The sequence below is a fragment of the Myotis lucifugus genome, unplaced genomic scaffold (assembly GCF_000147115.1).
Source record: "Myotis lucifugus unplaced genomic scaffold, Myoluc2.0 scaffold_484, whole genome shotgun sequence".
NCBI lineage: Eukaryota > Metazoa > Chordata > Mammalia > Chiroptera > Vespertilionidae > Myotis > Myotis lucifugus.
The window spans coordinates 519,903-544,972 of record NW_005871532.1 but is presented as its reverse complement, the minus strand read 5'-3'; the positions used below and the strand labels follow the sequence as shown (position 1 = coordinate 544,972).

The window sequence follows — 25,070 nt, the reverse complement described above, 5'->3', positions numbered from 1 at the left end:
CCCCCGCCTGGCCCCTCCCACTGCAGCCCCCGGTCCCCTGTCAGCTGGTAGCCCTGCTCCTGCTGCTGCCCTTCCACACACTGACCCTGATGGCACTGGCCCTGCTCACACCTGCTGATGGCGTGGTACGATTGGGGCAGGCACCAGCAGCAGGTGTGAGCAGGGCCAGTGCTGTCAGCAGGTGCGAGAGGCAGCTGCCAGCCCTGATCGCCCCTCAGGATCAGGGGGAGGTGGAGAAGCCCTCAGGGGCAATTGGGCCAGCAGCTGCAGCTCACACCCACTAACGGTACCAAGTGATCAGGTCCAGGGGCCGGTGCCCAGTGCAGGCAGCAGGTGCAAACGGGGCTGGCGCCAGCAGCAGGTGTAAGCACCTGGTAGGACCATGGTGTGTGGGAGCAAATAATTTTCAGTAACCACCAGAGGCTTGCCCTGATGAACCGCAACTGGTGCCCCACCTTGGCCTGGCACCCCACTCACCTGCTCCACCATCCCGCAGCAGCCTGCCATGTTACACGCACGCCCCCTGGTGGTCAGCACATGTCATAGCAACTGGTTGTTCTACCATTCGGTCTATTTGCATATTAGGGTTTTATATATATAGATCTTATGAACTATAAGATCTATATAAGATCTAACTAATCCTAGGGTGTCCCCCAAAATGTATACACACCCTTTGAATAATTATAAATGAATTGTTTATTAAAATACATTTCATTTTCAAAATTGGGCTATCAGCTGTTAAAGTGTGTATACATTTTTGGGGACAACCTGTATATGTCAACAAATTGGACAATCTGGAGGAAATCAATAAACTTCTAGAAAAATACAAATCTTCCAAAACTGAATCAAGACAGATCAGAAAATCTGAATGGAATAATTACAATGTATGGAATTGAAGCTGAAATAAAAAAAATTCCCAACAAGCAAAAGTCCTGGACTGGACGGCTTCACAGGTGAGTTTTACCAAACATTCAAAGAAGAGCTAACACCTAAACTCCTCACTCTACTCCAAAAAGTTCAAGAGGAGGGAAGACTCTCAGCTCATTTTCCAAGGCCGGTATTACCCTAATTCTAAAACCAGAAAAATACACTACAAAGAAAGGGAATTATAGTCAATATCCTTGATGTACATAGATGCAAAAGTCCTCAACAAAATATTATCAAAATGCATGCAGCAGTACATTAAAGAGATTATACACCATGATCAAATGAGATTTATTTCTGGAATGCAAGGTTGGTACACTATTCAAAAATTAATTGAGATAGACCACATAAATAAAAGGAAGAATAAAACTACAGGGTCATGTCAATACATGCAGAAAAATTATTTGACCAAATCCAGTATCCATTTCTGATAAAAACTCTCAACAAAGTGGGAATAGAGGGAATATACCTCAACATAATAAAGGCTGTATATGACAAACTCACAGCCAACATCAACAAACCCACAACTCAATAGGCAAAAAATAAAAGTGTTTCCTTTAAAATCAGGAAGAATACAGGGATGTCTGCTTTCCCCACTCTTATTTAACATAGTCCTGGAAATACTAGCCATGCAATAACAAGAGGAAATAAAAATCATCCACATTAGAAAAGAAGAAGTAAAACTGATTTTTTTCCAGATGGCATGATACTGTATATTGAGAACCCTAAGCATTCCACCCAAAACTACTAGAACTGATCAATGAGTTTAGTCAAGTATCAGGATACATAATAAATATTCAGCCGTAACCGGTTTGGCTCAGTGGATAGAGCGTCGGCCTGCGGACTGAAAGGTCCCGGGTTCGATTCCAGTCAGGGGCATGTACCTTGGTTGTGGGCACATCCCCAGTGGGGGGTGTGCAGGAGGCAGCTAATCAATAAAATATATAAATAAATATTCAGAAATATTTGAGGGTGAGAGTGCCCGTGACACGCGTGCACTGGGTTGGGCTGAGCACGTCCCTCTGTGGGTGAGCCCCGGGCCCCCCTCTCGGAGGCCAGCGGGCACCAGAGAGAGGACGTGATGGTCCCGCGTGGGACACTGGCCAGGATTCAGTGGTGCCCGGGTGATGGGCACTCTGTCACTTAGGGGATGGGAGGGCTCCCCCTTCCTGCCCACTCCCTGCCCCACCCCCCCGTAGGAAAGTGGCCACGGAGAGGCCTGGTTCTCCCACAGCTGAGTTCCCAGTGGGAGGCCGAGACAAGCTGGCCCCCGCCCTGCTGAGCACGCTCCGCGGGGAGATCTCTGCCGAGGCTTTGCTTCTCAGCATGAGCCCCTAGGGACACCTTTGCTGATCTAAAGACCCACCTCAGCTGCTGTGCTGGGCCTGGGCCTGGTGTGGGGGGCAGAGATGAGAAGGCGTGGGACTTGGTTTCGAGGAGTGGACAGAATAATGACACAGATTGTGCTACTCGGGTGGCACCTGCAGGATGGAGATGTGACTCCGGACCCAGTGGCCAGGTGCCAGCCAGCCGGGAAGAGGCAGAGGCAGGAAGGCTCTCCAGGCTGCTGTCGCCTGAGCGGGTTTACAAGAAGAGGGAAGTGGGCCTTGTGGCGGGGAAGGCTGCATGGGGCGGAGAGGGAGTGCAGGAGGCGAGGCTGGAGTGGACCCAGCCCCACCATGGAGACCCTGGGCCAGATGAGGGAGCTTGAGCATTGTTTGGGAGTTTCAAGGGGGTTTAAGTAAGGAGAGCGCCTTGGTAATTTGCATTTTAGTTAAGTCATCTTAGTGGTAAGATGGAGGGCCTATTAAAAAGGATCAAACTTTAAAAAGAGAGGTCAATTCAGAGACTGTTGCAGTAGTCTTTCGGTCCATCCATCCATCCATTTATTCATTCATCCTTTCTTTAAAAAAATTATTTTTATTGATTTCAGAAAGGAAGGGATAGGGAGAGAGATAGAAACATCAATGATGAGAGAGAATCATTGATCGGTTGCCTCCCACATGCCCTACGCTGGGGATTGAGCCTGCAACCCAGGCATGTGCTCTGACCAGGAATCGAACCGTGACCCCCTGGTTCATAGGTCAACGCTCAACCACTGGGCCAAGCCGGCCGGGCCATTCATCCTTTCAATGACTATCTACTGAGCACTGGTATGTGTCCAGTCTTGGAGAGTGCTGGCTCTACTGAGGTAGACACGGAAGACAGCTAACATAGGAGAGGCGAGGAGGCCTGGGCCTCTCTGAGAGAGAAGGTAGAGGAAGGAAAATGGAGTAAAATGTCATTTTGGAGGTCAACTAAGAATGTGGTCACTGATGGGAAAGAGCAGGCGGTAGCTATGAAGGAAAAAGTAAGGTGTCTCCATGTCCCCCGCGGCGGCCACATAGCGTCCTCAGCACCCCATAAGCACACACCGGAGACAGGCGTGCTGGCACCTCCCCCTTTCAGCCGACTCTTTCTCTCTCCTGTGAAAGTCCTGGGGCTGCACCGTGACTGGGTGACTGGTGGGCGCCCCCCGGTGGCCATCCAGCAGGGCCGTGGGAGCGGGAGACTGTGATGCCTGTGCAGGTCTGACGCAGGGGGAGGGTCTGCTGGAAGGACATTGTTAGTGGCAGATCAAATAATTGGGGGGCGTTAGGGACCAGAACAGTGGACTCAACATCAAGATAGGACTTGGCTCAAGTCCTAGCTTGGTCCTTGGTCTGCGGTGTGAGCTCAGACAAGCTCTTCTCCCTCGAGAGTCCCGGAGGCCTCGTCTTAAAGTGAGATAATCAGACTAGGTCAGTGGTCGCCAAACTTCCTGTTAGTGGTTAAATCTTTTGTTCAAATAAAATCACTACAGGATCCCAACAGGTGGGAGCTGAGCCACAGTTTGAGAACCAGAGTATATGGGGTTTTGAGGTCCCTTCCATCCCACACGGGCCTCCTCAAGCCTGACCCCTAGCTATGTGGGCACAGGGGTCAGAGGCGGTGCCTTCGGCCTCCCCGAGGCTGCAGCAGGACTAACAGGACTGGGGAGAAAGGCGCCCGGAACCCGCCCCCGCCACACAGACCAGGATCATGTCTTCCAAGGCCTAATTAAATCTAAGCCCTTTAGTGTGTTTCCCTTAAAAAAGGAAAGATGGAGAGAGAAAAAAAGCACCAGGGCCACGAAGCCTGGTGCCCTGCTGTCCCTGTCTCCCCCTTCCCCCCCCCTCGCCCCCCTGTAGCTCCCGCTCCCAAGCACCCCCTCGGGCTATGGCACAGCAACTTCTTCCTTCTCCTCTCCTGAGCATTTAGGAGGTACACAGAGTCCTGAGCCTCACCTGCAGTCAGTTCTGCTTCTCACCCCTTCCAAAGGCCCCAGTCCCCAAGGAGGAGTCCGGAGACCCCTGGCTAAGGGCGCTCTAGGCCCGGTCTTTGCTCTTCCAGGCACAGGAGGTGGAGTGGGGTGGGGAGGGGGACGTTCTCCCACGCGAGCCAGGCTGTGCCCACAAAGGTGGGTGCTGCACTGTGTTCCTAGTGTGAGCTGCCAGTTGTGATCCAGCCCAGAGGGACTGTAACAGGCCAGGGGTCTTCCGCTCCCCAGGGCACCGGGCTTCCTGCCCATCAGGGCATCAGCCTTCCCTCCCATGAGGCCTGGCCCTCCCTTGGGCAGTGTGGCTACCATATCTGCCATGAAGGGCCTTCTGTGGCTCACCAGGGATTGTTTCCAAAACATGTCTTTCGCCAGCCCCACGAGAAACACGCGTGCTGACTACACAGAGGGGGAGGTCTCTTTGGCTTATTGAGACACAAGCTGCTCAGCACCAAGTGCACCGGAGGCCATGCCCATCAGACATGTTATTATGCAGAAGAGGAAGGAAGGTCAGCCTGTGGGGTCTGGCCTGCCCACTGCCTGCCAGGCCTGGGAGCCACCAGGGCGGGCGCAGCAGCTGGCAGAGCTGCCCTGCCTCTGAGGGCATGGCTGAGGCCCTGTCTGGAGTGGAAGCAGCGGGTGGTGCCCAGTGACCAGGGTGAAATGCAGTGTCAGCAGCAGGGCAGTCTCGCTGGCTGGGTTTGCAGGTGCAGTGCCCACAGACCACTCACTCCCTGGCTGTGTGCAGCTGTAAAGAAGCATTTTGAGGTAATAACACGAAATGGGCCTGACGTCACGCACCAGAGCCCTGTCCCTGGGCCCGGCAGGAGCAGAGCCCTCACAGGCCTCCCCAGGCCCAGGCTCTCCCCGAAGGGACCTACCTCGGGGCTCTTCCTGGAGCCCTTCCCCATAACAGGCTCCTCCCCTGGTCTGCAGCGGTATCTAGGCTGCCTGCTTCTGCCAGATGGGGCAGCGGCCCTGGGCCTTCTCATAGATGATGATAGAGCTAACAAGACCCAGCTGGCTGTTCAGGAGAAAGCAGCCCATAGATCAGTGGTTCTCAACCTTGGCTGCACATTAGAATCACCTGGGAATCTTTTTAAAATCCTGATTTCTGGGCCTCATCCTCCAGAAATTCTGTTTCTTTGTTACTAATGTTGTGGCCCCCACCCCATAACAAAGAAACAGAATTTCTGGAGGATGAGGCCCAGAAATCAGGATTTTAAAAAGATTCCCAGGTGATTCTAATGTGAAGCCAAGGTTGAGAATTCCCAGGTGATTCTAATGTGCAGCCATAGATGCTGAAAGCTGCCTGGCCTGGGACCCCAGCGAGAGGTGCCTGTGAGGGCATCATGTTCAGTGTCACCGTGGCAACCACAGCGACTGCACACCACCCACCTGGAGTCCGGGTCCGGCTCAGTGTGCAGGGAGGGTCGGGCCACCCCAGCTCACATCCTGAGCACCAGGCCAGAAAGGATCCTGAGTCAGATCCTGTGCACTCAGCTTACAGATGAGGAAACGGAGGCCCAGGAAGGAGGTGGGACTTACCGAAGGCCACAGAGCTGGTTGGTGGTGGAGCGGGATTGGCCTTGGAGCTAAGGGAGGCCAGTCTGTCCTGTGTGTGTCGGGGACAGTGTGTGAGGCTCCCCCTCTGCCTAGGTGTTCGGGGTCTAACAAAGGAGAGGGCTGTGTAAGGATCGGAAACCAGTGTGCAGAGTTCTCTAGCACAGAGGGCAGTGTGAACAGGGGAGCGGCCAGGAGTCAGGGAAGGCTTCTCAGGGGAGGTGATGTCTGAGCCAAGTTTTGAGCAAGATAGTTCTAGACAGAAATGTAGGGACAACCTACAGTCCCCGCTAACTCCAAATCCTAGATGCTGACGGCACAGCATGCTCACACTGGCTCACTGGGGGCCTCTGCACATGTCTGTTCCTATGGACCCCGTCAGCTGCAGGAGGGTGGGGCCCCCGAGGTTCCCAGTGAACCAGGAAAGGACCCCAAAGCACATGTGGCACATTTCCTCATGCAGAAGGGCTCTGTGGAGCCATCAGCACACGATCCGGCAGCAGGCCCGCATGCTCCATGCTGTTGTTTACACTGGGGTGGTGCGTGGGGTGGGGCTATTGGGTCAGGGATAGACCTCAGAAAGGCTAGCAGTGGTGATGACAGCCAGAGCTCCTGCCCTGCCTCGCCCTCTTCCTGCATCCGTCCACACTCCAGCCCCAGAACACACACACCCCTGCTCCAGGTCCCCCCCCATTGATTCTCAGCCCCCAGAGGAAGGGTCCAGGAGGTTTGGCCAGAACGAGTGTGACAGCTCTCGCCCTTTCTGGTCTTGTATAGTGGGGGTTTTCTCAACTCAGTCCAATCCATTTTAAAACAAGTATCTTGAAAAAGCCCACTTTTCTGTCCTAAAATGAAATTCAGAGGTACTATAACCTTTCTGCACACATGACTTAAAAACACACAATGTCCTAAATGTAACATCTAGGATACATTAAAATAAAATCTACACTAATAAAAAGGTAATATGCTAATTAGACCAGGTTGGCCTGACATCTTCTGGATGTCTGACTTCCTTCCGGACAAAGCCATGATGGTGGGGGCTGAGGCAGAGGCAGTTCGGGGCAATCAGGCCAGCAGGGGAGGGCAGTTGGGGGCAAGATCAGGCCAGCAGGGGAGGGCAATTAGGGGCAATCAGGCCAGCAAGGGAGGGCAGTTGGGGGCCATCAGGCTGGCAGGAGAGGGCAGTTGGGAGCCATCAGGCCAGCAGGGGAGGGCAGTTGGGGGCGATCAGGCCAGCAAGGGAGGGCAGTTGGGGGCCATCAGGCCGGCAGGGGAGTGCTTAGGGGGAAATCAGGCAGGCAGGCAGGTGAGCAGTCAGGAGCCAGCATTTCCAGCAGTCAGACATTCCCCCAAGGGGTCCCAGATTGGAGAGGGTGCAGGCCGGGCTGAAGGACACCACCCCATGCACGAATTTTGTGCACCAGGCCTCTAATAGCATACTAAAATATATTTTAATCCATAAATGGCTGGGCATTACTATATGTGCAGGTAAATATGTCCCCCAAGTTTCCAGAAGGCCTCCTAGGTTCCTGTGAAGAAGCATGGGTTTGGAGTTAGAGAAATGTGGGTCCCGATCTGCCTGTGCTTGGGCTGGCTGTGGCCTCGGCAAAGGCGCTGGCCTGTTTGAACCCAGGGCTTTCATCTGTAAGTTGTGCGTGACTGCGGCTGCCTCAGGCTGGCTGAGGCATGAACGAGCTGCTGTTCACTAGAGCTCTGTGCCAGGCGGCCTTTCCCCTCCTGCTGCCTTTGTTCTGGACACCCACCTCCTGGTAATGTTCACAACAGCCTCATGCCTCCCCTCTGTTCTGCACTTCACCTTGGAGAGCAGTTTGCCTCCATCACAGCGTGTGGTCTGCGCTCCCCCTTCTCTGCAGATCCCTGTGCTGCCAGCTCAGCAGCCTTCCCTGCTTTTCACCTGCCTGCACCCTTTGCCGGACCTCATGCTGCTCTGAGGAGCCCGAGGCTGGCTCAGCTCCAGTGTCCTGGGTCAGGAGGACACAGCTCTCAGGAGCCCAATCCTCAGCCTATACAGTTCTGGATGTTGTCAACGTGTGGTCTAGTCAGGGCAAGGGGGCTGTCGGTGCCCATCTGCCCAGCGAGGCTGGCCCCAGGCCAGGCTCTAATACATAGCCCATCACCTTTGCTGCCATGCAAAACGGGGAGAACCCTACCTGGCTCTGCAAAGACTTCCTATTGCATCTGCTGCCTCATGGGCAGCTGCCAGCACCCGCTGTATCTCACGCATTATATTTCTCATTGCTACCCAATGCCAGCAGACACTGTGGCCGTGGCCTGGGACCACAGGGGGCGAGGCACTGCCCTCTGCCCCATCCTCTCCTGTAGAGTCGAAGTCAAACCGCCTCCTCCAGGAGCTGCCCTGGAGCCCTGGGGACTCCTGGCCACTGCTCCCCACTGTGGCCTTCACAGCCCCCTCAAGGGCGGTGTCTATGCCAGGGCTTCCACCTTGGTTCATAAATTCATTCACTGAACAAAGATGTGTTTGGTGCCTGCTGTGGACAAGGCCCTGTTCTGGGCCCTGGAGTGTGAACTAAAGTGTGAACTAAAACAAACCAGAATCCTTGCCTTATGAAGAATATGAACAATAATCGTGTGTGTGTGTGTGTGTGTGTGTGTGTGGCCAGGGATGAGTAGTAAGGAGAAAAATGAAGCAGGGAAAGGAGTAGGAAAGGTCAAAGGAAAGAGGTGTCTGGGGAACGCCTCACGGGCCTGCGGGTTCAGGACACAGCAATGGCTTTGCAGCTGGTCCACTCTGAGCGAAGGTGGAGAAGTAGAGGTGAGGTCTGAGCGTGGGTGTAAGAGTTAAGCCTCTGGGTTCTTTAGGTTAAACCAGAAGGTCTGAGTGAGGTGGGTCGTGGTCAGACTTGGATGTTGAAGGGACTGCTCTGCTGTCATGAGGATAGGCTGTGGGGGCATCGAGAGGGTGGGAAGACCCGTTTCAGAGGTTGTTAGTCACCCAGGGGGATTGAGGGGCTGGCAACAGCTGTGGCCGCTGAGGAAGCCCAAAGTGGTGATATTCTGGGTAGACTTTGAAGGTAAAGCCAAGAGAAATTCCTGGTGGTTTAGACCTGAGGTTTGAGAGTCAAGCGTGACTGCAAGGGTTTGGCTTGCAAGGTTGGGGCTGGCATTCGCTGTGACAGGCAAGGAGACGGGGCTAGTGCAGCCCTGCACGTTTGCTCGGAGATGTCAGGAGCAATGGGAAGTGGGAAGTAAGTCTGGAGTTCAAGCGACTGGGTTCTACTGGAGATGGAGGCTGGAGGTCATCAGCATGTGGGTCACATGTGAAGCAGGAGGCTGGGCCGGGGTAGATAGAGAAAGAGGACCACGGTCAAAGCTCTGGGCGCCCCAAGACGAAGAGACCAGGCTGCGGGACCCTCTGGAAGCTGAGGAAAGAGTGGTCTGTGTTGACAGGCCCTGGGCGGTCAGTGAGGTGGGGACGGAGAGCAGACTCACTCCAGAGGGTACTTTTGTTTCACGTTGCTTTTCAGTGCTCCACATCTTCCCCACCAGCCAGGTCGGGGAAGAGAGGCCGAGCCCATGGCGGGACGCTCCTGTCCACGTGAGCTGGGTGCAGTGCATCCAGAGGGAAGGAGGAAGAGCCCTGCACGGTTTAAAGGCCATTAGCTCATCCTGTCTGCACAGGAAGCACTGGGAGGGACCATGTGCAGAGTTATTCCATTTTAAAGCAAAGAAAACGAGGCCGGAAGAGGATGCACAGCGAGCTCTAGGACGTGGCTGTTCATTAGATGCCAGTTTTCAGGACCCCCTTCCCTAAGCTAAGCCACGCTAACTACTTGTATCGCGGTCAGTTACAACTGCAGCCGCAGGCAGGCCACTGGGCTTCCTGGGCCTCAGGTTCCCCTGCAGCCAGGCCCTAACAGTTGTAGTCAGACAGGAATCAAATGGGTGAGCAGTTCCCCCAGAGGCTGGGACAGTATTAGCTGGCGACACTGCATTTCAGCCAGAGGCCATGTGGCCTGTTTTCATTTTTGCCTCGTCATCATTTGCAGTTCAGCAAATATTTATTGAGTAGTTACTCCACACTCAGGTCTGTTTTCAGTGTGGTAGGGGATTCGACAGATAAGGTGAACTCAGACTCTTGTTTCCAAAGTCAGAAGCTTGAGAGTTAGATGTCAGAAAAATGCAGACATCTGAATCTGGCTCTTTTGTGTGTTGGTTCTGATTTATCTTCACCAGCTTTTCTAAGATATGCTTCACATACCATACAGTTCACCTACTTAGAGTATACCATTCAATGGATTTTAGTACATTCAGAGCTATCTAACTATCACCACCATCACTTTAAAAACATTTTCATCACCTCAAAAAGCGCATCCTTGACTTTTAGCTATAGCTCCTCAACCCCCTCCTCCCCTCTGGCCTCTGAGAACCAGTGACCTGCTTTCTGTGTCTGTGGACTTACGCATTCTGGATGGTTTCCTCGAGTGGCATCTTGCCATGTGTGGTCTGCTGGGCCGGCTTCTCTCATGTGGAGCACCGTTCTCAAGGCTAATGATTGTAGCAGCACCAGCGCTCCCTTTTCATGGCCGAGTAATACTCCACAGTATGGATGTGCCACGTCTCAGTTATCCATTCATCAGTTCATGGAGAATCGAGGTTTTCTTCACTTTTCAGCGGTGTGGACACTGGGGCTCGGAATGTCAGTGCACGCACTTTGTGTGGACGCGTGCTTTATTTCCCTTGGCTGTATTCCTAGGAGTGAGGCTTCTGGGGCACATGGTGAGTCTGTGTTTACCTTTCTGAGGAATTGCCAGGCTGTTTTTTCAAAGGGACCATTTTACATTCCCACCAGGAGTATATTTCTTCACAGCCTATCTCCTGTGGTTTTGATTTGCGTTTCCCTAATGGCTGCTGATGTTGAGTACAATGCTTCGAAGGCCCTGAGCCCCCTGGTGGCTCTCCTTTCTACGCGGACAGAAGCGGCAGGGCCTTGTCCCCCCTCCAGCCCTGTCCTCCCACAGGGCACTTGGCACAGAAGCTTCTGCTGCTGCGTGGGGCCCAGGTCAGCTTATCATCTTTAACCCCCGAGATGACTGGGTGGTAAACCATTCTGCCACTGTTTTAGGTGAGGAAAGTGTTCCTTGGGGAGGTTGAGTGGCTTGTCCAAGTGACAATCCTTAATTGCTTGGATTGGAATTAGGACTGAGGTGTTTCTCCTCCAGCATCACAGACCCTGTTCCAGGTACTGGATGGCAGGCCTGACCTGACGCACCAAGTGCAAACTCAGTGTTTGCCGTGAGCCAGGTGGTAAAGCACTTGTCACCGGGACCACCCAGAACAGGCCTGGCATTGCTCCTGTGCGTTGGGTTCTCCAGGCCACACCAGCCGGACGAATACTAGTTGAAAGTGTAATTTCAAACACTCGTATGCCGACTCTGTATGCTATACCCCATCCTCCCGCAAAATGGCGGGACCACCGGCCCCACCTGCTCTCAGGCCCTTGTGGGTCCCGTGGTTCCTGACCTCTCTGACTCCTGACCCCCAAGTCCTCTGTGGATAAAATAGTGCCCAGGCCTCCTGTGCCACCTCCACTGCACAGGGAAGGCAGTAGGCTGCTTGTATGCCCAGTGTCCTAAGGAAACCGCTCTCCCTTTTGCTTGGTCTGTAGCACACACTCTCCAGGATTTGTCTCAAAAGGCTGTGTGAGGCGTCATGCTACCTTGAAATAATTTCTCTTCCTGCAATTCTTAAATTATTAAACTATGTTTACCATCACTCCATTTTCTCTCAGAGCTAATTTCCTCTCCTGGGCCTCCTTAGGCCCTCATGCAAATGGACCCCAATAGTCGCACCCCGTGTGCCTCTCAGACTTCCCATTGGACTGCAGTGGGCACCCGGCTCAGATTCTGACTTTGAGACTCCCAGATATTCTTATTATTGAAGAAGCAGGAGGAAAGCTTCGTGGAGCATCCAGGCCCATCGAACCCGCGGCTGGGGCCAGGCAGGGTTGCCCCAGCAGCTTCTCTGCCGGCCATGCAGCCTGAACCACTCAGCCCCTTGTCCACTCTGCTTCCCATGGCACCGGCGCCTGCAGCCCCGCTGTGCTCAGCTGGTTTCCTGCCTGATGACACCCTTTCGTGGAGCTGATGTTTCTGCTCTGGGAGGAGGGGCAGGATTCTGTCCTGAGGGAACCCAGTGAGCTCACGCGTCATGTCAATGGCCCACGAGTGTCTCGAGTGTCTCGGCTCTGGGTGGCGCAGCCACAGCGTCAGGAAGGCATGCCCCTGGCCATCAGACCCCAGGCCTGCAGAGAGACTAACAGCTGTGCTAAGGGCAGCCTGTGGGAGGCAGGATGGAGGCAGGATGGAGGCAGGCAGAGAGGGTTTGTCTGCCGCCACCACGCCTGCCTGGCGGCTTTCTGGAAGGTGCTGAGCCTATTGGAAGGATAATGAGCTTCTTGCCAACCCCCAGGTTTCCTTCGCTCTGGTGTGTCTTTGGGCCAGGCCTCTCCTTCAGGCCTCGGTTCTTCTCTGTGAAATACGGATAGCAGTTCTCCGGGTCTCACCGGGGCTCGGAAGACAAAACCACTTACGGGTGGAAAATACCAAGGGTGGCGCATGGCCCAGAGAGGCCTCGGGAATTAGTGGCTGGTCCCTCTTTCTCAGAGGAGGCCCACCTCTGCAGCTGTAACACAGAGAAGAGCTCCCGGACTCGGGGAAGCACCGAGACCCAATCTCTTGGCTCTCTCCCTTTTAGTTTATTCTTTTGGTTCCAACATGAGACGGTCACTAGAAAGGAGAGCTGCATCACACCTGGTTTCCCTCCTGGGCACGGAGCCCTCTGCCGTCACCTGTGGGCTGGCACCGAGCCTCGCCTGTTTGAAGGGGGAACGTGGATTCCACGGGAGTCCTTGCCTCTGGATTTGGAGGTGGTTCCTCCACTCCCACCCACACTGGCTGCGCCCAGAAAGCCTGGAGGAAACCCGAGGTCTGGAGCCCTCCTCCGGAGCGCTCCCTGGGCAGCACCTTCATAACAGCCTTGCAGATGCTCACAGTTTATGACATTGACAGTGTGGGGACGGACATCTTAGCCAAGAGGGGACCACGCGTCCCCTGTGGCACCCCCCTCGCCAGAGGAATTGTCTCCAGAGCCATCAGTCTGAGCTTCTGGGGTGAGTTCGGATCCCAGCCTCCAAGTAACGACTGAGCTGAGATGCCAGCTGGGCCTGCTCTGACCTCCAGGGGACCCCTCTGGGTCCATCTGCCCAGGCATCCTTTAGGCTCGGTCAGCACGGTCTTTGCCCCTCAGACAGCGGGTGCGAGACCCCCCTCGGGCCACCCCCACTTTTGACTTTCTGCCTCACTTTCCTCCTCCCGAGGACCCTGGGCCCTGTGCCTCGCATCTGTTCTCCGGGAGCGCTTTCGCGAGCTGCCTATTTTATGCTGGAGATGACTGAGGAACTCTTAATGCTTTGCCTTTGCCTTTGTCTTTTCCCAAAGTCTCTAAACCAGCCTTCCACACGCTTTAAGAAACACACAAGACCCATAGAATTCAGTAAGATATTACTTGACTTAGAAAAAATGGTGCCATTGTCAACTAAGTTTGGGAAATGCTGCATGTTATAGTTCCCTCTTAGCCACACGGAATGAGGACCCCAGCATGGCCCAGCACTGTGACAGGTCTCAGAAGTTCGGTAGTAAAAACCACTTAGCTTTGTTTGGGGGGAAATTAATTAGACATCGACCTGGAATGTTGACTAATGCTTGAGTCTACATCGGATGTATGGTCCATAGAGGACACGGGAGTGAAACGCTGCAGAAGAAAACGGGATCTACAATAGGTGTAGGTAAGTGATGACGTCTTGGGGTCTCACCCAGTATTATCTCACGGGACACTGGTGTTCCACAAAACAAGCTGGGAAATGCTGTGGGTTTTTCCAACTTAGTTAGCACCCAATTGCCAAGCATTGCTGTAGGCACATAGCATACAGTGGAGGACACAAACATGGCCTTGACCTGATGGACCAGGAAGACAGTGAGGAAGGCAGGGATAACACAGCACTAGCGATGCCATGTGTGTCACAAAAGGGCAAGTCCCCGGCCCTCTGGAAAGGGATAGTGTCCAGCACAGGGACACTATGTAGTCCAGGAGGTCACAGATGACCTTCCTAGGACATTACTTCTCACTATGAAGCTTGAAAGATGAGTAGAACCAGCTGGACAAGGAATGGGGAGAGGAGAACTTTTGGGTCAGAACTTTTGGGTCAAGTGGTCAGATTCAAAAGGTCCTTCGGGCTGCAAGTAACAAAACTAAACCCAAAGCAGCTTAATCAATAAGAAAACTAATTGGCGCCTGGCCAGTGTGGCTCAGTGGTTGAGCATCAGGAGGTCTCGATTCAATTCCCTGTCAGGGCACATGCCTGGGTGCTGGCTCTATCCTCAGTAGGGGACATGCAGGAGGCAGCCAATCAATGATTCTCTCTCATCATCCATGCTTCTATCTCCCTCTCTCTTCCTCTCTGAAATCAATAAAAACATATTTTTTTAAGAAGAGGAAACGAATTGGTGTTTACGGTGGAAGTCTTCAGGTGTGTGGCATCAGGGCTGATTGGTTTTGGTGTCTTGCCAATGGCTGCAGGACCCAGGTTCGCCCACCTCATCACTCCTCTACCCAAGCGTCACTATCCTGAGAGTGGTTCCCTCTCAGTCATAGGCTTTCAGTACCACATTTTTTTCAAGTGTAGCAGTGATGTGAGAACCAGACAGAGTCCTCCCTGTGCAAGTCTTCTTGGGCCTATTTGCAGCTCCTAACCACCTTGGACAATTATTGTCACTTGGGGCCACAGGCTCTGCTTAGCTTAGTCTGGGTTCTTATAAGGAGAACACGGGGAGGAAATGGGGTTACTATGGTTGATGGAGAGTAGGAGTTGCCAGACATTTTCAGTGAAGGGACACGTAGTGGATATTTTAGGCTTTGTGGTCCACACAGTCCTTGTTGCACAAAAGCAGCCACAGGTGAGACATAAGCACATGGGCATGGCCATGTTTCAATAACACTTTATTTATGGCTATTAATAATTTCATATAATTTTCAAGTGTAACAAAATGTTATTTTAATTTTCCCCCCAATTTTTTAAAAATGTCAAAACCAAGCTTAGCTATGAACTCTACAACCACACACGTAAGCTGACCCCTGACCAGAGTAATCAGAACTCAGTGCTGGGGCAGGTTTGAGGTGCTAAGTCCTGCTGCTGTCACACAGTGCAGGTGTGGGGTGGCTGGGAGTCAGCCTCGGTGTCCGCTGTGCCCGCCTGGCGCTTGGAGAGGCTGCAGAAGTGCAGTGGCTGGACTGTGGACAGGGAGCATCACAATGTCTGTGTGACACTTCATGGTGCATAAAGCCTCCACCCACAGCTCCTGGGCCGCTCTCCCCTACTCCCTGCCTGGGAACCAGCACAACACCGTCCCAGCTTAATCGTGTCCCACCTAAAGAATTCATCCTGGGAAACTGTGGCTGAGTAATCTCCCCTCACTTCCAGGCACATCAAACCCATGCATTTAGCAGGGGCTTCCTAAGGGCTGGGCTCCCACTTTGTGTCTGGGCCCAAGGAGTGTCTGTAGTCAGTCAGTAGTCATGGAAACACTCACCAGGGTGACAGCCCCCCACGCAATAGTGGAGGCGTGACTATCAAAACAAACACAGACCCTGCTGGGCAGTTTAGTTGGTTGGAGTGTCATCCTGATACATAAAGGTTGTGGGTTCAATCCCCAGTCAGGGCACATACAAGAATCAACCAATGAATGCATAAATACATGGAATGACAAGTTGATGTTCTCCTCCTTCTCCTCTTCCCCTTCCCTTTCCTCCTCCTTCTCCTCCTCCTCCTCCTCCTCCTTCTCTCTCTCTCCCTCCCCTCCCCTTCTTTCTTTCTCTCTAAAATTAATAAAAATAAACAACAGCTCTTTCCAGGTTCAGTGGCAGAGCCACCTGGTGACAGTGGAGGGTATATGACCTCAACTGCCGCAGGTGAAAGGTAGTGTGACCAACCCTCAGCAAACGTGGGACATCAACCAAAGCAGCTCTGGCTCTGGCCATCTTTTCTGAAAATGTGCTCTTTCTTTTAGTGGCAGATTCTCTCCCAGTCCCATCACTGGGTCAGTCTGTCTCCTCTCTGACCTTGCTCTGTGCATGTAAAAAACAAAACAAAACACCAAGGATTTGACTGGCCAGTCCCACTGGTGATTGGTCGAGACGCAGGCAGTTCGTCAGCAGTCTTGTAGCTGGGTCCCCTGGGAGGAGAAGTAAAGCATCAAGAAGAACGCATTTCAGTTTGGAACACTTATTTCAACTGGAAGTGGGGAATGGACTGTCAGACCAAACTTCTATCCTGTCCAGCCTATCACATTGTTATTCTGGGTTTGGACTGTGCTGGAAAAACAGCTGTCCTATACAGGCTGCAGTTCAATGAATTTGTAGATACCGCACCTACCGAAGGATTTAACACTGAAAAAATTAAGGCAACCTTGGGAAATTCTAAAACAGTCACTTTTCACTTCTGGGATGTAGGTGGTCAGGAGAAATTAAGACCACTGTAGAAGTCATACACCAGATGCACAGACAGCATCGTGTTTGTTGTGGACTCTGTTGATTTTGAAAGGATGGAAGAAGTGAAAACTGAACCTCATGAAATAACTAGGATCTCAGAAAATCAAGGAGTCCCTGTACTTATAGTTGCTTACAAACACGGCCTGAGGAACTCATTGTCTCTCTCAGAAATTGTAAATTGTTAGCAGTGGGGGAAATGAGCTGTCAACTCCCTAGCATTCGCAGCCCACCTGTGCAATCATAGGAGGTGGACTAAAGGAAGGATGTGAAAAGCTACATGAGATGATAATTAAAAGAAAGAAAATGTAGTGGCAACAGAAAAAGAAGAGATGAATGGCGAGACCTTTCATATCTGTGTGGAGTAGGTTCTCTCTGGTCTGATTTGGACAAGTGGGAAGAGGTCTACAGCCTGGTTGGCTTGCCTGCCCATCTGGTGCTGTGAAAGCTCGTTTTGTTGGGCAGATGCGCAGCTCTGCTGCCTTGCACGATGAGTAGATGCAGTGCTTCTTAGTATGGCCTCTTCTCCCTGCCCCGCAGATCTTTGGGCACTGCCATTTGGGGAAGCCAAGCAAGGTATAAATTGACCAGAAAACAGTTGTGGACATTTAACCTGAAGTTAAAAAAGTAAAATTTTGAAGAAGAAAAAAATATGAATTAATTAAAAATAAATTATGAAAACGAATTTCAGGATTTTGTTTCTCACACTGAATATACATTTTGCTATTTTATGCTTAATTTTGCATTTCATGCAATAAGACTCTGTCTCTGGAGCAAATAGATAATTTCAGGCCAAAGCAAGCATGTGGTGGGTATTGATTTGGAGCTGGAAGAGAGAGGGCAGAGATCATAGCAACATTAAACAGTGCTTGGGTTCACTTTGCCATTCACTCAGACACACAATTTCTCACAAAACCCTGGGAGATAGTAAGGCTTTAGCAGTGCTATAACCATCATACCATACCCATTTTATAGGCGAAGAAACTCAGGCTAAGAGAGACTAGCTGGTCCAGATTTGCTCCATAGCTAAAACTGGTAGGGCAGGGAGTTGAACCTAGAAGTTTCTCTTCTGCCAAAACGTCTTTTCATTGAGCTATGCAGCTCCTTCCCAGTCCCTGGCTCTTCTCAAGTCTCTCTGGTTCTGCTGATCAGGCAGCCATGAAGATCTGTCTGCCTAGGAAATCGGACAGCCAAGTGATTCACCTACATGATCCCATCATCCCATGGCTGATTGGGCTATAACCCACCCTTCCTTCCTTCCTTCCTTCCTTCCTTCCTTCCTTCCTTCCTTCCTTCCTTCCTTCCTTCTTTTCTTCCTTCCCTTTCTTCCTTTCTTTTTTATTATTTTGAAAAAAATATTAACTTTTTCCCCAAATATTATTCAAAATATGTGTTTTGCAGACAAGGGTCAATGTGGGTCATAAACATCCTATAGAAGGAGGCATTTTATAGACATTGGAAATAATTACAATAAAAGAAAACACTCGGATGTCTCTAGATGTGGCTGTTACCCAGGAAGATTCAGCATCCAAAGTGCAAAGACAAAATGACTGTGGCTTATCTTGCCACACAAAATATTGAAACTCTCCTCCATCGCCTGCTCTTAATTGTTAGTTGGGATGCAAAATAGACAGCATGCTGCCCCCTAGAGTTCCAACGGACAGGCAGGACTCAAGCATAAGAATAAATTCTTAAGAACAAACTGGCTTTGACCCCAACCAAATCCAAAGTCCAGCCAGAGGCCCATTAGAGATAAATACAAGAGTAGTGTCACTTTCTTTAAATACATTTTTATTGATTTCAGAGAGGAAGATAGAGACATAGAAACATCAATGATGAGAGAGAATCATTGATGAGCTGCCTCCTGCACGCCCCCTACAGGGGATCGAGCCCACAATCCAGGCATGTGCCCTGACCAGAATCGAACCCAAAACCTTTCAGTCCGCAGGCCAACGCTCTATCCACCAAGCCAAACCAGCTAGGGCAAGAGTAGTGTCACTTTTACAAGGTTGTGCCACTTAACCTTTTTAAACCTAATCAATCCAAATTAAAGCTAAGCAAACGCCCATCACTAGTTCTGTCCTCACTCTATTCCATTTTTGAGAAGGCTCCATGTTACAGATTCTTTCTTCCTCTCTTTATATTTTTCTTTCTTTTTGCTCTTTGTAGGGATAATAAATATTGTGAATAGTGTACTATCACTCACTTCTATTCATTCATTTAATCAGTATTTACTGAGCTCATACTTAGCTCACGCTAGGCTCTGTGTTAGGTACTCAGGATGCTATATTTCCCATCCTCTTAGTAAATGGACAGTTACCATGTGATGCTTACAGGTAAGGATGGAAATTAGGGCAGAAAACAGTGGATCATGGGCAGGGCCTTTAGCCCAGGCTCGGAGACCAAGGAAAGAGTTGGTCCAGAAACTGAATTGGGTTGAAAGGCCAGGATATACAGTTAAGAGATAGACATCAAAGAAGGAATGTGGAGGGTGCGGGTGTGTGCTTCACCTGGGAGAAATGAGAACGTGTTATATTCTGGGAAGAGGGAGGGAGGGAAGGTGGAGTTATAGGAGAAAGGGCACAGGAAGAGCAGCAAAGGGTGAGGATTACCTCTTTGCCTCAGACAGGAGGGAGATGGGTACAAATGTTGGTTCACTTAGTCACTTGTCTAGTCTAGTCATATTAACACATTAAATATGTATCAAGCGCTGCGATGTGCCAGCCTTCCAGTGCTAGGTACTGAGGCTATAAAATGGAAAATAATGAATTCAACACATATTTGCTGAGCACCTATGTGCTGTGTACTGCCCTAACAATAATAGCAAGATTATGAGTGTTTATGTGTGCTTTTTGTTTGAAAAAATTTTCATACATTATTTCTTTTAATCATCATAATAGTAGATGTGAATGTTGTCACTATTTCTAGATCAGGAAACTGAAACACAGAGATCAGACAGCTTGCCCAAGGCTGCATCGTTAGTGAGTGGCAGGGACATACTTGTAAGCTCTGAGCGTAATGTCTCAAGAAGCTGTAGGCCCAGAAAGGGTGGGCAGGTCTTCAGAAAAAACAATGAAAACCAGCAGATTTATACTCATTTATTTTTAAATATCTGCGTTGATTTCAGAGAGGAAGGTACAGGGAGAGAGATAGAAACATCAATGATTGGTTTCCTCCTGCATGCCCCATTCTGGGGATCCAGCCCACGACCTGGGTATTTGCCCTGACTGGGAATCAAGCCCTGACCTCCTGGTTCATAGGTTGATGCTCAACCATGGAGCCACGACAGCCGGGCAAATCAGCAGATTTGTATTTCTGACAATATGACTGACTAGATAAACTGAAAACTCCTCTCCTAGAAAATACTGAGAAATGTAGAAAGTAAGAAGAGCCAGGGACCATGGAGAGAAAGCTGAAAGCCCCAGTGTGGCTGTGGATGCTGTGAAGCTGGAACAGGAAGTGCGGAAGTGTACTTTTGGATTTTGTGCACCGGGCACCGGGCCTCTAGTATGCATATAAGATCTTTGGTTAATCTCTTCTTGTCCCCCATCCCCCTTCCTTCTGAGATTTGTCAGTCTGTTCCATGTTTCCATGCCTCTGATTCTATTTTATTCATCAATTTATTTTGTTCATTCAATTTCTTTTAGTTTATTTTGATTTTTAGATTCAATTGTTGATAGATATGTATTTATTGCTATTTTATTGTTCTTTTTCTTCATCACCTTCTCCTCCCCTCTTCCTCCCCCCCCCTCCTCCTCCTTCTCCTCCTTATTATTCAAGAATACCCTTCAGCATTTCATATAATACTGGTTTGGTGTTGATGAATTCCTTTAGCTTTTTCTTATCTGGGAAGCTATCTGACTTTCAATTCTAAATGATAGCTTTGATGGGTAGAGTAATCTTGGTTTTAGGTCTTTGCTATTCATAACTTTGAGTATTTGTTGCCACTCCCTTTTGGCCTGAATAGTTTCTGTTGAGAAATCAGATGACAGTTGTATGGACACTCTCTTGTAGGTAATTAACTGCTTTTCTCTTGCTGCTTTTAAGATTCTCTCTTTGTATTTAACCCTTGACATTTTAATTATGATGTGTCTTGGTATGGGCCTCTTTGGGTTTTTCTTGTTTGGGGTTCTCTGTGCTTCCTGGACTTGTAAGTCTATTTCTTTCACCAGGTCGTGGAAGTTTTCTGTCATTATTTCTTCAAATAGGTTTTCAATATCTTGCTCTCAGTCTTCTCCTTCTGGAACCCACATGATATGCATGTTGGTATGTTTGAAGTTGTCCCAAAGGCTCCTTACACTATCTTCATATTTTTGGATTCTTTTTTCTTTTTGCTCTTCTGATTGGGTGTTTTTTGCTTCATATTCCAAATCATTGATTTGATTCTCAGAATCCTCTACCCTACTATTGAATCCCTGTAAATTATTCTCTATTTCAGTTAGTGTATGCTTAATTTCTGAGTGGTCCTTTTTCGTGTCTTTGACATTCTCACTAAGATCTTTGAAAGTCTTACTAAGTCCCTTGATACTCTCATTAATTCCCTTGAAGCTCTCATTAAGTCCCTTGAAGCTTTCATTAAAATTTTTGATTAACCTTATAACCATTGTTTTGAACTCTGTATCCCCACCTGTGCAAGTAGTTTGCTTGCTTCCATTTCTTTCATTTATGACAAGTTTCTTTGTCTCTGCATTTTAGCTGCTTCCCTGTGTTTCTATGTATTAGGTAGAGCTGCTATGTCTCCTGGAATTGGTAGAGTGGCCTTGTGTATTAGGTGTCCTGTAAGGCCCAGTAGCCTACTCTCCCCAGCCACTTGGGCTGGGCATTCTAGGTACACCCTTGTGTGGGCTGTGTGCACAGTCTTGTTGTAGGTGAGCCTTGGTTGCTGTTAGCATCACTGAGAGGAATTGACCCCCAGGCCAATTGGCTGTGAGGACCAGCTGTGTCTATAATGGAAGAGCTGCTATGCAGGAGATAGGAGCAGGATTTGCTTCAATGGGGTTTTGGTGCTCTCTGAGTCTGCCCCTTGAGTGCGTCACTTGTGGATGCATAGAGTTGTGATCTGGTATGGTCTGAAGCTTCCCACTGGCTCTGGGCCTCCTGGGAGGTGCAAAGTCAGTCACTCCTTGGGGCCACTTGGTAGGAGCCTCAGAGGGTCCTGCAGACAGCTGCTATTTGCTACTTGTTTTGGGCTATGAAGTGCCTAGGTGAAGTCCAGCTGTGACACAAGGCAGGCTGGTGCTAGTGCCAGGTCTTGGGTCTCTTATTGATAGGTTTGGGGTACGCTGACTCCAGTTGCTGCTTGTTTAAAAGTTTTTAGGAAAGTCTGAAGCCTGAGCCAGGACAGGCCATTTATATGGAAAAGCTGCTGCAAATGGCTTGGGTGGGTCTGTAAAGTGGATGGGTGGGGTCTCAGGGAATCACCAGGGCAGAGCAAATAGTGTGGGCCATGATGGTGGAAACTCAGATATGGCTGCCAGTCAGCTCTGTGATGGGGGAGGTCCAAGCACAAGAAAAATGTCTCCTGCGAACACCCCTGTCTAGGAGAAAGCTTGCCCTGAGTTCCTGCCCCGATGCCAGACCTTCCAGTTCCTCCCCGAATGTCCCTGAAATCACCCAAAGCTGCCACCTAGGGCTGGAGCTCAAAGAAAGTGATATCGTGTAAGTTTGTGGGCCAGCCCTTTAAGAAGAACACCTGGGACTACAGCAGCCTCTGTCACTCAGCTACAATCCCCACTGGTTTTTACAGCCCAAAGTTACAGGGACTTCTTTTCCCAGCTCTGGAGCCCTGGGCTGAGGGTCTGGTGTGTGGCTGGGACCGCCTGCTTCTCACAGGAGGCCTTGGAGATTGGTAGAGTGGCCTTGTGTATTAGGTGTCCTGTAGGGCCCAGTAGCCCAGTCTCCCCAGCCACTTAGGCTGGGCACTCTAGGTACACCCCTGTGTGTATGCACAGACCCTCCTGATTTAAAAAATGCCACACATGGGTGCCGGTCCAGCCCATTCTGCACCTCTGCCCATCCTACCAGTCTCAATGTGCTTTCTTCTTTACTTCTGTAGTTGTAGGACTTCCATTCAGTCAGATTTCAGGTGGTTCTGAATGATAGTTGTTCTGTATTTTAGTTGTAAGTTTGATGTGGTTGTGGTTTTCTATGTTGCCATCTTGGTTCTCCAGAAACACTGGACTTAAACAATACGTTAGAAAAGACGGACTTAACAGGCAGTTACAGAACAATCCATCCAGCAGCAGCAGAATACACATTCTTCTCAAATACACATGGAACAAACTCCAGGATAGACCAGGATAGATAGATCACAAAACAAATCTTAATAAATTTGAGAAGATTGGAATGATATAAGCATCTTTTCTGACCACAACGGTATGAAAGTGGAAACTACAAGAACAAAACTGAAAAATTCTTAAGTATGTGAAGATTAAACAACGTACTACTGAACAACAAAATGGGTCAAAGAAGAAATGAAAAGTATCTTCAGACAAATTAAAATGCAAATACAACCTGAGTTGTAACAAAAGCAGTTCTGAGAGGTAAGTTTATAGAGATAAACATTTACATTGAGGAAAAAAGAAAGATTTCAAATAAAATAACCTTTATACCACGAACTAGAAAAAGAATAACAAATTATACCAAGAGTAGTAGAAGGAAGGAAATAACAAAGATCAGAGCAGAAATAAATGAAATAGAGGCTAATAGGACTATAGAAAAGACTTTTCATTACTCTTACCAAGAAAAAATAGAGATGGGACTCAAATAAGATTAGAAATGAAAAAGGTATTATAACTTTCACCACAGATATACAACAAATTATAAGAGACTACTATCAGCAATTATTCAAATTGGACAACCTAAAAGAAATGAATAAATTTCTAGAAACCTACAATTTACCCAGACTGAATCATGAAGAAATAGAAAATCTGAACAGAGTATTGCTAATAAGCAGAATGGATCAATAATAAAAAACCTCCCAATAGCCCTAGCTGGTGTGGCTCACTGGTTAAAGTGAAGGCCTACAGACTGAAGGGTCATGGTTTAATTCTGGTCAAGGGCACATACCTCGGTTGCAGGCTCGATCTCAAGCCTTGTTTGGGCGTGTGTGGGAGGCAACCAATAATCGATTTGTCCCTCTCACATTGATATTTCTTTCTCTTTCCCCTTCCATTCCACTGTCTCTAAAAATCAACAAGTGAGGATTAACAAAAAATGAAACAAGCAAAAATATACCTCCCACAAAAGTATGAACCAGAGGGTTTCACTGGTGAATCCTCTCAAATATTTGAAGAACTAGAGGTCCAGTGCATGAAATTCATGCACTCGTGGGGGGGGGGTGGTCTCAGCCCTGCCTGCTCCCTCTTGCAGTCGGACATCCTTAGCACTTCTGTGGAGGCAGGAGAGGCTCCTGCCACCACTGCTGTGCTGGCCAGCCATGAGCCCGGCTTCTGACTGAGCAGTGCTCCCCCTTTGGGTGCACACTGACCACCAGGGGGCAGCTCCTGCATTGAGCATCTGCCCCTTGGTGGTCAGTGCGCATCATAGTGACTGGTCATTCCACCATTTGGTCGATTTTTATATTAGCCTTTTAATATATAGGATACCAATCCTTCACAAAGTCCTCCAAGAAATAGAAAAGGAGGGAATACTTCCAAATCTATTGTATGTGGTCAGCATTACCCTAATACCAAAACCATACTAGGATACCACAAGGAAAGAAAATTACAAGCCAATATTCCTAATGATAATATATGCAAAAATCATCAAACATAATATTAGTAGACTGGATTCAACAGTACATTAAAAGGATAAGACACCATGAACAAGTGATATTTATTCCAAGAATGCAAGGATAACTCACGTCTGCAAATAAATCATTGTGATACATCACATTAACACAATGAAGGACAGATACAGAAAAAGCATTTAGCAAAATTCAACCTCCTTTCATAATGAAAACTCCCAACAAGCTGTGTATAGAAGGAATGTACCTCAAATAATAAAGCCATATAAGGACAAGACCAGTGGCTAAGCATGGTACTCACGGTTGAAAAAGTAAAAACTTTTATTTTTTTACATGTATTTTATTTTTATTGTTGACAAGTATAATGATGTCCCCCATTTCCTGCCCTCCTTTACCCCCTCCACCCAGCCCTTGCCCAACCCCAGGCCTTCACCACATGCTTGTCTGTATCCATGGGCTATGCAAATATGCATGTAAGTTCCTCTTTTCATCCTGCCACCCCACTACCCTCTGAGATCTGTCAGTGTATTCCATGCATCCATGCCTCTGGACCTATTTTATTCATCAGTTTATTTTTCATTGGATTTGACATATAAGTGAGATGACTCTCTGACTGGCTTATTTGCTTAGTGTAATAGTCTTTAGTCCATCCATGCTATTGCAAAGGGTACGAGATCCTTCCTTTTTACAGCCATGCAGTATTCCATTGTGTAAATGCACCACAGCCTTTTTATCAACTCATTAACTGATGGGCACTTGGGCTGTTTCCAGATCTTAGCTATTACAAATAACACCACTATGAACATAGGAGTGCATACTTTCTTTGTGATCAATGGAAGCTGCTATAGGATTCTTAGGATATACTCCCAGAAGTGAGATCTCTGGGTCAACTGGCAGTTCCATTTTTAATTTTTTGAG

The 25,070-nt window shown here is 49.2% G+C and overlaps 1 protein-coding gene and 1 pseudogene across 1 annotated transcript in view; both read left to right on the top strand.

Moving 5' to 3' along the window:
* GRIK4 (glutamate ionotropic receptor kainate type subunit 4) overlaps window positions 1-25,070 on the top strand; it is a 189,259-nt gene that overhangs the window by 22,876 nt on the left and 141,313 nt on the right. The gene's annotated exons all lie outside the window — the stretch shown is intronic.
* LOC111823417 lies at window positions 16,165-16,741 on the top strand (annotated as a pseudogene).